This window comes from Macrobrachium nipponense, chromosome 22 (assembly GCF_015104395.2).
Source record: "Macrobrachium nipponense isolate FS-2020 chromosome 22, ASM1510439v2, whole genome shotgun sequence".
NCBI classification, from domain to species: domain Eukaryota; kingdom Metazoa; phylum Arthropoda; class Malacostraca; order Decapoda; family Palaemonidae; genus Macrobrachium; species Macrobrachium nipponense.
This window is the reverse complement of record NC_087213.1, coordinates 5083626-5095679: the sequence shown is the minus strand read 5'-3', so window position 1 is coordinate 5095679 and position 12054 is coordinate 5083626. Positions and strand designations below refer to the sequence as shown.

Genomic DNA, 12054 nt, shown 5'->3' with positions numbered 1-12054 from the left:
TCTCTCTCTTCATGGAATGCTTTGAAGATGACCCAAGTACAGTTGACGGAAATAGGAATCTCTCTCTCTCTCTCTCTGGTGTGTGTGTGTGTATGTGTGTGTGTATGTGTGGGTTTGTTCAGGAATGCCTAAAAAAGCTAATGATAATCAAAGTATCAATGTTCATTTACTGGAAGCAAAATTCGGTACAGTTGGCGGAAAAAAATTTTTCTCTCTCTCTCTCTCTCTCTCTCTCTCTCTCTCTCTCTCTCTCTCTCTCTATCTCTCTCTCTCCAAACTACGAAGAAAAGACAATCATGACCCTAAGAACCCTTTTCCTTTGCTAATACAATTAATACAATTACGCTTTGCTAATCCCTGGTGGCTTTGGAATTCAACAGAATCCACAAACGAAAAGGTTCTTTAAACAGTAACAGACGGACTGCGTGGAATACAGAGTTGAAAGACAGACACCGTCTATCTTCAGGAAGACAGACGAAACGGCTAGTGTTTTCCGTACCCACGGGAAGAAAAAAAAAAAAAAAAAACAAAAAAAAAAAAAAAAAAAAAAAAAATCGATGTTTCTTTTAACAGTTTCCGGCATTCAAGCATTACGTTTTCGCTCGATTACAGTTTCCAGTTTGTTCTTAAAAGAAATTCATTTCATTGTTGAGGGAGATGACACTGAGAAAATTTACTCATAAATTATGCAAATACAATTTGTTTACTTGATTATTATGTCATCTTGATTCCAGAAGTAAGTCTGTTTGGCTACAAACTTGAAAAAAGAAGAAAAAAAGTCAAATGTTGATACGGATCGATTCTGATTTCCCTAACCAGTGATGTTCTACAGGTCAATCATCTTTGTGTAATAATGATAACAAAGATACAGTTTATCAGAGTACAAAGACATATGAAACAGAATGCAGACACAATGGAGGCTACGCAGGTTACAGCAGCAGCAAGACAACTTATACGTTTCGTCCTGGCGAGCACGAATGGATCGGGCGGGAATCCGCGGGCAAATTCCCGAGATGTATACGACTAGGTTAGGCTAGATTAGAATAGTTTAAATACATGAGTGACTGAAAATTTAGGTGTGGGGAGCATATCGAGATTCGTTTCAAGAAGATCTTTTTATCAGGAAAGGTCTAGACAAGACGTGCTTATCTAGATCTTGGGTCTAGATACTCTGGCCATAACAAGAGCGTGCTTCACTAAAGTTAAGTATTAGTTTCACGAGACTACTGAGCCGATATAGCAGCCCTCCTAGGGCTGCTGGCCCGAAGGATGAGATATTTTTACGTGGCTAGGAACCAATTGGTTACCTAGCAACCGGACCTACAACCTATTGTGAGATCCGAACCACATTACATGGAGAAATTGATTTCTATTCACCAGAAACAAATTCCTCTGATTCCACGTCACGTTGGCAGAGGAGAATCGAACTCGAGGCTACCGAATCGGTACGGAAGCACGTAAACCACTCATCCAACGAAGAACTCGTTTGCTTCACTAATAACTGATTGGCGCGAGAACCCATCACCGATGGAAGTTTGCTCAAATTTCACATTTTTAGATTAACTGGGGATTTTACTTAGTTTATTCTGCTTATTTTCTAGTTATTGTTGTAAGGTCTTGACATTTGTGGATGTGCATACTGTATATGCAGGTACATATATATACACATGCATACATATACATTATATATGTTTATAAATATGTATTGTGTATATATAGTATATATATACATATATATAAATCTACGAGTATATATACATATAATCGTGCATAAATAACATATATACAAGTATGTGTACATAGATATTATATACGCATTAAGCTACTTTCAAAGTCTGTTAATAACTAATTCGTTCTACTTCAGAATTAACATATTTTCATATATGTTAACTCATGGCAGCTATGTGGTTAAAGGCGCTTCACTGTACGTCCTGATTTCTGTGTTCCTAGGTTCGCGCCCGGGAGCTGACGAAATTATTATAAAAGGAAAAATCCCCTTCAGTTAACATATATGAAAATACACTAATTCTGAGGAAGAGTGAATTAGATATTACTGGACATTTGTACCTTAATGCGTATATATGAATCACGGTGATGTGATCAGACTCATAGATATAATATATAGTATGTATGTAAGTATATATATATATATATATATAGATATATATATATATATATATATATATAGATATATATATATATATATATATACGTACATCATTGATGAATAAAAACTTTAAAAATTGTCTACGAAAATCATTAAAACCTAGTGATTACTCACCGTAATCAAAAGTAGTGTCCATAGCGTCGTGCCACGATTCAGATTACAATACAAATTTACCTAAAATCGTAAGAAATGTCAAGCACTATCAGCACCCTTGTATACAGGCACTAAAACAAAGTTACATTTACAGTTTCCAAGTGGATTTAATTCAATATAATTCACTATAGCTCATCGCTAACAATAGAAAGAGAAAGTTTCCAATCGAGGTAAAGAATCGACGGGGTATGTCAGTGGCTAAGGTCATCTTAGGTCTTGGGTACACTAGACCTTTTAATTCGGATTTCACTAATTGTTTAAGACGTCTAAGTAACATATCCTAATTAGGTGCTCTTAGATAAGTGACAATGACAAATGGCTACATCATAACACCTTGTGAAACGTTGTACGTCAAGGTAACATCTACCTCTTAATGATTATTGCTTGTACGGACTCGTAGCTTGAATTCCTATATATTGAAAACAGCGCTAAAATGTAATTATTTAATTTTTTCTTTGCCTTTTAATTAAAAGGACTTCGCCCCCGGGTGGGCTCGAACCACCAACCTTTCGGTTAACAGCCGAACGCGCTAACCGATTGTGCCACGGAGGCTTGAAATTGAAAAGAAATGTTTTAAATAATCAAGAAGAATTTTAATCGTGGCACCACCTGTGGCAAGGCGGGAGTCGTGGCAAGCCTGAATAACGAGTTGGGTAGCTTATTCACGTTCTCAACGTTACCCAAGACGCACGATAGAGAACGACCCGGTTTTAGGTCATTCCTTATATGAATGATAAACGCGTTTGTTTCTTCAAGAAGGACCAGCAATTTGTAAACTCTTCACTAAACGCATAGCTAGGGAAAGGAAAGGTATGGTACACCTGGGGAAAATATGAGGTATTGGCATACCTGATTGCATAGCGGTTTGGTGAGGGTGGCAGCCCTGACCTGCTTTTCTAAACTCTCATTCCTCCGCTAGAAAGAAAAATGAACTTACCTGAAACGGTAAAAGGAATATTCCTACGAAGAGACGTCAGATCTGACTTCAAAGTAGAAGTGTAATGTATGAAATAGAGGCTATTGAGTTCCTCACGAAAAAGAAACAGAAATATTAGAAGCTCCTTTCCTTCTCGTGTCTACTAAATGTCGTTATTTCTTTGATTTCTTGTGTCACTAATATAATTTCCGCTTATTATTTATAACTGAAATGTGACATCATAATAAAAGGGTGTGATGCAAGAAGATACGGGAAGATGAGAGGATACATGCATACAGACATGCATACATTCATACTACACACACACACACACACACACACACACACACACACACACACATATATATATATATATATATATATATATATATATATATATATATATATATATACATTCATTTATTATTTCATACATGGCAGTCTAGTTTGTGAAGCACGCGCATTGAATTTATGTTTCTTGGAGTCAAGGTGCATAATAATAATAATAATAATAATAATAATAATAATAATAATAATAATGTATCTTCGTTACTGCCTAAAAAGGGAAAGTCAGATTTGGCTCTCGTCCGCGTAGAAGTCTCCTGCCGAGGGCATTCACTTTAAGTAGGGTGGGCCGACCTGGAAGGTGGGAGACTTGTTTTTTTAAACTGCTTAAAAGTCCTCATCATAAGTAACTATTAGTAACAAAACTGCAATTCTTTTTTTCTTTTCATTTTATTTTTTTATAATATAGGATATAAGCATTAAAGCAGTTTTTGGAAATTCTTTTTTGAGTTTTGTGTTCATTTGATTGACTTATTTGTTGTTAGAAGACTTTGCAACTTGAAAAAAAATTGGATATATATACATATATATGTATATAATATAATATATATATATATATATATATATATATATATATATATATATATATATATTCGAATCTACTTGCAGTTTCGAAGCGTCATAGCCCTCTACAGTACTTCAGTATGGAGACACCGAGAAGGAGCATGACGTTCAGAAACTGGATGTTGGTTTCAAATATATTTGGTGTACAATTTGTGTTTTATTTTTATCATTGCAAACATTTTTTTAAATCAGTTTATTTTATTTTAGTTTCCGGCACGGGATCAGCCGCTCTAAAAGGAACTCAGCCTCGTGTATTTTACATTTTTGGTATTATACAAATCATATTAACTCATGACTTCATGTATATAAATAAGGTAATGATGTCCTACACACAACAATTTCTCTTCTCTCAAATTTGTAAAGTTTTTATTATCAATGATTTATATATATATATATATATATATATATATATATATATATATATATATATATATATATGAATAATTATCACATCGAACCGTGATTCCATTATATATCAATTCAAGCTACAAATGTCCTTTAATATCTAAATTCACTTTACCTCCCAAATGATATATTTTCATATATGTACCGAAGGGAATTTTTAAGTTGATAATAATTTCGTCCCCCCCATGGGAATCGAAACCAACCGTCCAAGTGGACGGGGACGAAATCAGGACAGTCAGTGACGCTATCCAATCAGCCAACAGAGACGCTATAAGTTCATATCGATTCTGACCTTACAAATCACCCCTCGATCTGGGTGCTTTCGTAATTAGAATCGATATGAAACCCCGTCTACCATGTTTGGCCAATTCGAGCGTTTGACAGCACGTAGCCTTTTGTTATGAATAATTATCACATCGAACCGTGATCCATTTATATATCAATTCAAGCTACAAATGTCCTTTAATATCTAAATTCACTTTACCTCCCAAATGATATATTTTCATATATGTACCGAAGGGGAATTTTTAAGTTGATAATAATTTCGTCCCCCCAATGGGATCGAACCACCGTCCAGTGGACGGGGACGGAAGAAATCAGGACACCGTCAGTGACGCTATCCAATCAGCCACAGAGACGCTATAAGTTCATATCGATTCTGACCTTACAAATCACCCTCGATCTGGTGCTTTCGTAATTAGAATCGATATGAAACCCGAAAACCCCGTCTACCATGTTAGCCAATTCGAGCGTTTGACAGCACATAGCCTTTTTGTTATGAATAATTATCACATCGAACCGTGATCCATTTATATATCAATTTCAAGCTACAAATGTCCTTTAATATCTAAATTCACTTTACCTCCCAAATGATATATTTTCATATAGTACCGAAGGGGAATTTTTAAGTTAATAATTTCGTCCCCCATGGGATCGAACCATCGTCCAGGTGGACGGGGACGAAATCAGGACAGTCAGTGGACGCTATCCAATCAGCCAACAGAGACGCTATAAGTTCATATCGATTCTGACCTTACAAATCACCCTCGATCTGGGTGCTTTCGTAATTAGAATCGATATGAAACCCGTCTACCATGTTGGCCAATTCGGCGTTTGACAGCACGTTGCCTTTTGTTATGAATAATTATCACATCGAACCGTTGATCCATTATATATCAATTCAAGCTACAAATGTCCTTTAATATCTAAATTCACTTTACCTCCCAAATGATATATTTTACATATATGTACCGAAGGGGAATTTTTAAGTTGATAATAATTTCGTTCCCCCCATGGGATCGAACCACCGTCCAGGTGGACGGGGACGAAATCAGGACAGTCAAGTGACGCTATCAATCAGCCGAACAGAGACGCTATAAGTTCATATCGATTCTGACCTTAAAATCACCCTCGATCGGTGGTGCTTTCGTAAGTTAGAATCGATATGAAACCCCGTCTACCATGTTGGCCAATTCGAGCGTTTGACAGACGTAGCCTTTTGTTATGAATAATTATCACATCGAACCGTTGATCCATTTATATATCAATTACGAAAGCACCCAGATCGAGGGTGATTTGTAAGGGTCAGAATCGATATGAACTTATAGCGTCTCTGTTAGCTGATTGGATAGCGTCACTGACTGTCCTGATTTCGTCCCCGTCCACCTGGACGGTGGTTCGATCCCATGGGGGGATGAAATTATTATCAACTTAAAAATTCCCCTTCGGTACATATATGAAAATATATCATTTTTTGGGAGGTAAAGTGAATTTAGATATTAAAGGACATTTGTAGCTTGAATTGATATATAAATGGATCACGGTTCGATGTGGTAATTATTCATAACAAAAGGCTACGTGCTGTCAAACGCTCGAATTGGCCAACATGGTAGACGGGGTTTCATATCGATTCTAATTACGGAAAGCACCCAGATCGAGGGTGATTTGTAAGGTCAGAATCAATATGAACTTATAGCGTCTCTGTTGGCTGATTGGATAGCGTCACTGACTGTCCTGATTTCGTCCCCGTCCACCTGGACGGTGGTTCGATCCCATTGGGGGGACGAAATTATTATCAACTTAAAAATTCCCCTCGGTACATATATGAATATATATCATTTGGGAGGTAAAGTGAATTTAGATATTTAAAGGACATTTGTAGTTTGAATTGATGTATAAATGGATCACGGTTCGATGTGATAATTATTCATAACAAAAGGCTACGTGTTGTCAAACGCTCGAATTGCATTGGCCAACAGGTAGACGGGGTTTCATATCGATTCTAATTACGAAAGCACCCAGATCGAGGGTGATTGTAAGGTCAGAATCGATATGAACTTATAGCGTCTCTATTGGCTGATTGGATAGCGTCACTGACTGTCCTGATTTCGTCCCCGTCCCACTGGACGGTGGTTCGATCCCATGGGGGGACGAAATTATTATCAACTTAAAAATTCCCCTTCGGTACATTATGAAAATATATCATTTGGGAGGTAAAGTGAATTTAGATATTAAAGGACATTTTGTAGCTTGAATTGATATATAAATGGATCACGGTTCGATGTGATAATTATTCATAAACAAAGGGCTATGTGCTGTCAAACGCTCGAATTGGCCAACATGGTAGACGGGGTTTCATATCGATTTTAATTACGAAAGCACCCAGATCGAGGGTGTTTTTGTAAGGTCAGAATCGATATGAAATTATAGTGTTTCTATTGGCTGATTGGATAGCGTCACTGACTGTCCTGATTTTGTCCCGTCCACCTGGACGGTGGTTCGATCCCATGGGGGGACGAAATTATTATCAACTTAAAAAATTCCCCTTCGGTACATATATGAAAATATATCATTTGGGAGGTAAAGTGAATTTAGATATTAAAGGACATTTGTAGCTTGAATTGATATATATATATATATATATATATATATATATATATATATATATATATATATATATTATATATATATTATCTGTGTACACACACTTGTATACATGTTATATATACACGTTTATATGTATATATACTATATATACAAATATATTTATAAACTTACATGGTGCATATGTATGCATGTGTATATGTATGTACCTGCATACATGCACATCCACAGATTCCAAGACCTTACAACAATAAATAAAAAATAAGAACAAACTAAATAGCATGCCCAGTTAATCGAAAATGTGAAATTCCTCTCTCTCTCTCCCAAATGAAACAGGGTAGATGAACAGTAAACTTTGACATAAACAAAAGCTAAATCGTCACTGTTTCCAGAATTCCTACATCTATGATTAACAGCTCGTAGAAGATGAGAGAGAGAGAGAGAGAGAGAGAGAGAGAGAGAGAGAGAGAGAGAGAGAGAGAATTATAGAACAGAATTACAGAACTGGCAACATTGAATAATAATAATAATAAAATAATAATAATAATAATAATAATAATAATAATAAGCCACATGGAACAAATCAAAATGGCAGAAAAAAACACCCACGACCAGAGAAATACAAGTTTTATTTAATGTAAACGATGTAATGTGCAATTTGTACTATTGACTGAGTAAATATTTTAAATGAAATAACTTATGAAAAGTTGACATTTAAAAATATTACATGGAAAACGTAATTATGTTGAAAAGTAAGAGTTTTATTTGAACATACGGAATGAAATATTGTAAGGTTTGTAACTTTTGTTACCTACATAATAACTAAATAACTACAGCTCTCCTTTTCGCTAAGAAAAAAAGCTATGTATTTTTAGTAAAAAAACTGATTAACTGATAAGGAATGCTATTGTATTTGCATAAAACTCTCCTGTTTGAAACTACCCAGCCCTGCGTGGGCACGAACCACCAATGGTCACGTACCCAAGAATCCGGATCATAATTCTGACCTCTTGCCCACCACGTATCATCAGATTTAATTGACCTTCGGCCCCTCCCCTCAGTGAATGACATTCCACAGAATGAAAAAAGGTCGTATATTACGAGTTTGGGCAAAAGGGTTGAGTTTCCAACTGGCTTTAGTCATTTAGAAATGGTGGTGGAATACACTTAACGGTTTATAAAAGTCCACAGGACCTTAAAATACATTTAATGGCTCATAAAAGTCCACAGAACCTTAAAATACATTTAATGGTTTAAAAAAGTCCACAGAGCCTTAGAATGCAGTTAAAGGTTTAAAAAGTCCACAGAACCTTAAAATACATTTAATGGTTTTAAAAAGTCCACAGAAACTTAAAATACATTCAATGGTTTTAAAAAGTCCACGGAACCTTAAAATATATTTAAAGGTTTAAAAAAGTCCAGAGCCTTAAAATGATGCATTTAAAGGTTTAAAAAGTCCACAGAGCCTTAAAATGCATTTAAAGGTTTAAAAGAGTCCACAGAGCCTTAAAATGCCTTAAATGGGCTTAAAAAGTCCACAGAAACTTAAAATACATTCAATGTTTAAAAAAGTCCACAGAACCTTAAAATGCATTTAAAGGTTTAAAAATTACACAGAACCTTAGACTGGATTTAATAATTTAAAAAAGTCCACAGAACCTTAAAGTGCACTTAATAGTTAAAAAAAAGGCCACAGAAACTTAAAATACATTTAATGGCTCATAAAAGTCAACGGAACCTTAATAGAAAAAAAAAAAAAGTCGACTGAGAGACTGAAGAAGTCAATGAAAATTCGTTGACGAAAATAGGGTGGGCCGTTGCAAGGCTAGTATACTCGTGCATTCCTCCTGGTGTCTGCGATATTAAGATATCCTGCAGCTGGGTATTCGAGTGAGGGTTTCCTGGCATGTGCGGTGCTTCCAGGAAACCAAGTCTTTTCGGTTTTAGGTCAATCAACCTCTCAAAGAAGGAGTAGAAGTAACAGTAGTGATATCAGAAGAAGCAGCGGTAATGGTTTTATCAATAACATCGTTAAAAGTAACACCTTTAGTTCTTGTTGCTATAATAACAAAAGTAATAATGGTGACGATAATATTAAGGCTTCAAAAACCTTATCTTTATCAAGAAAGCAATGAAGATGTACAACAGAACACAATGGTAAATAATAATAGTAATTAGGATGCTCATAATAATAGTGGCTAAGATTCTCTCAAATCAACAAAAAACATCAGCGAACACATGCAACACATTGAGTAGGAGAATGGTAAGACAAAGAATTGCCTTTATTATGACTTAAAAACATAACGCAGAAAATAATCACAGTTACGTAAGTATGACTTTTACTGACTGCCATTAATATCTAATCTATTGAAATGTTTGTTTTTATCTTTTGGTGACAAACAGTCAGTCCTTCCTCTGTTCAGGTGCAAGATTCGATTCTGCAATAAATGACTCTTCTTAACACTTCACTAACTCATCATCCTGTTCCTGCTCTCCTTTATTAGGGTACAAAGTCGTGGGCGTTTTGGGAGAACCTTTCAAGCTGAGCCCTGGGATATTTGTTCAAATTGTGGCACTCGAGAGCTCAGATGCATTTTAGAGAACTTGCATTTGAATGACGGCTAAAATGGTATGGTATCCAGTGTGAAGTGTTCCGGGTGTTCAACATTTATAAGTTGGTGCGACTGAATCCAGTAGATGTAATCGACTTAGCCTGTAAAACTGAACATCAGTTCCTCGTTTGATCATGTACAGGGATACATGAAATATGACATCTTTAGCTTCGAACACACACCGAAAGTACTCGGGTAGAGTAAAAAGAAAACAAGTAAGTAATGCGTCGAAATCAAGTTTTCTGTACAGCTATAATCAAGGCCACCGAGAATAGATCTATCTTTCGGTGGTCTCGGTATATTGCTGTATGAGCCGCGACCCACAAAGCTTTCAGTCACGCGCTCCGGTGGTGGCCTGCCCTACATCGTTGCCAGACGCGCTATTATAGCTCACTTTAGCCATGAATAAAATCAAAACTACCGAGGCTCGAGGGCTGCAATTTGGTATGTTTGGTGATTGGAGGGTGGATGATAAACATACCCATTTGCAGCACTCTAACCTTGGTAGTCTCTAAGATCTGAGGGCGGACAAAAAAAAAAGTGCGGACGGAGAGACAATTAGCCATCTCAATAGGTTTCTTTTACCTCTAAAGAGGTTGTTTACCCACATGCACAAAAATGAAATTCTCATCTGCAAATGATGGATGCAGGATTCACTTGCATTCAGGGCATAGGATTATATCCGTCATTGGAGTACAAGCACGGACTGAAAAGTCCTTCGGATGTTTTGAAGTGAGGCGTACTTTTACGAAAGTGCTACGCACCAAAAACAACCTGTTTTTGGATACCATTAATTAAGGACGTGCCTGTGCCCTTGAGACACGACTATCATCCAAGAAATGACAACAATTTAAGTAACGAACGACGTCCAAGCTCTACCTGTTACTTGCAACATACTATCAGATATCTACCGCTTCAGAACATGATTGTCATGCAACTTACGGCTGTAATTCATGACGTAACTATTAATGATTTTGTAAATACAGTGATACTAATATAGGTTTGCCTTTCTAACTTGTATTGCATTCTCGTACTTTACTAACGATTTCTTTAGCAAGGAAATTTATGGTTCTTATTTTCTAATTAGTTCACTCCCAGGTTAACAGCAGAACGCTCTAACCAACTATTGCACGGAGCATTGACAGTGATATTTGCAACTTACACATTTCATTGTCCCAGAACAAATGTTAGTGACTTCCTAATTTATCCTTATTACATATTTATACTTACTAATATATATAATCACAACCTTGCTTGAGTCTTACTTTCACACCTAACTAGTCACTCTCATTTATAAGTTCCTTTAAACTGTGTATGGCTACCTAGTGTATGAGATATCCAGAGACAGTGGCAGTGAATACACACACATATTATATATATATATATATATATATATATATATATATATATATATATATATATATATATATATAGATATTATGATATATATATATATATATATATATATATATATATATATATATATATATATATTATATATATATATATATGAGTTACTATTTTTGCTGTAAAAGTATGACAAAGGCAAAGCTGTAATATATATTCATAATTGTTTAATATGTATATAGTATGTATATTTAGTACGTATATAGCAATATGTATAAATTTGTATCGTATTGAAAGTAATATACATACATACATACATACACACACACACACTTTTACTACATATATATATATATATATATATATATATATATATATATATATATATATACATATACATACATATATACTGCCACTCATCCTTCATAAGCTTTAATAGAAGTTGATCCCACACTGTAGCTTATTCATACGCAAAGTATGAATTTACAGATGAGAGTGACTAGTTTGGTGCAATTGTAGAACTCAAGCAAGGTCGACTTATTTCTTAATAAATGCTCAATATTATGTATATCTACATATATGATTACCTAGTAAGGTATTAAGAAGTTTACATCCAGTTGTTCTGACACAATGAGAAGCGCAAGCAATTTCCTCCTTTCTAA

The 12054-nt window shown here is 35.4% G+C and overlaps 1 non-coding gene across 1 annotated transcript; it reads right to left on the bottom strand.

The window, feature by feature from the left end:
- Nucleotides 1–2798: 2798 nt before the first annotated feature.
- Trnan-guu (transfer RNA asparagine (anticodon GUU)) lies at nucleotides 2799–2872 on the bottom strand. Its single transcript has one exon. It is a non-coding gene; the product is annotated as a tRNA-Asn (tRNA).
- Nucleotides 2873–12054: the final 9182 nt, after the last annotated feature.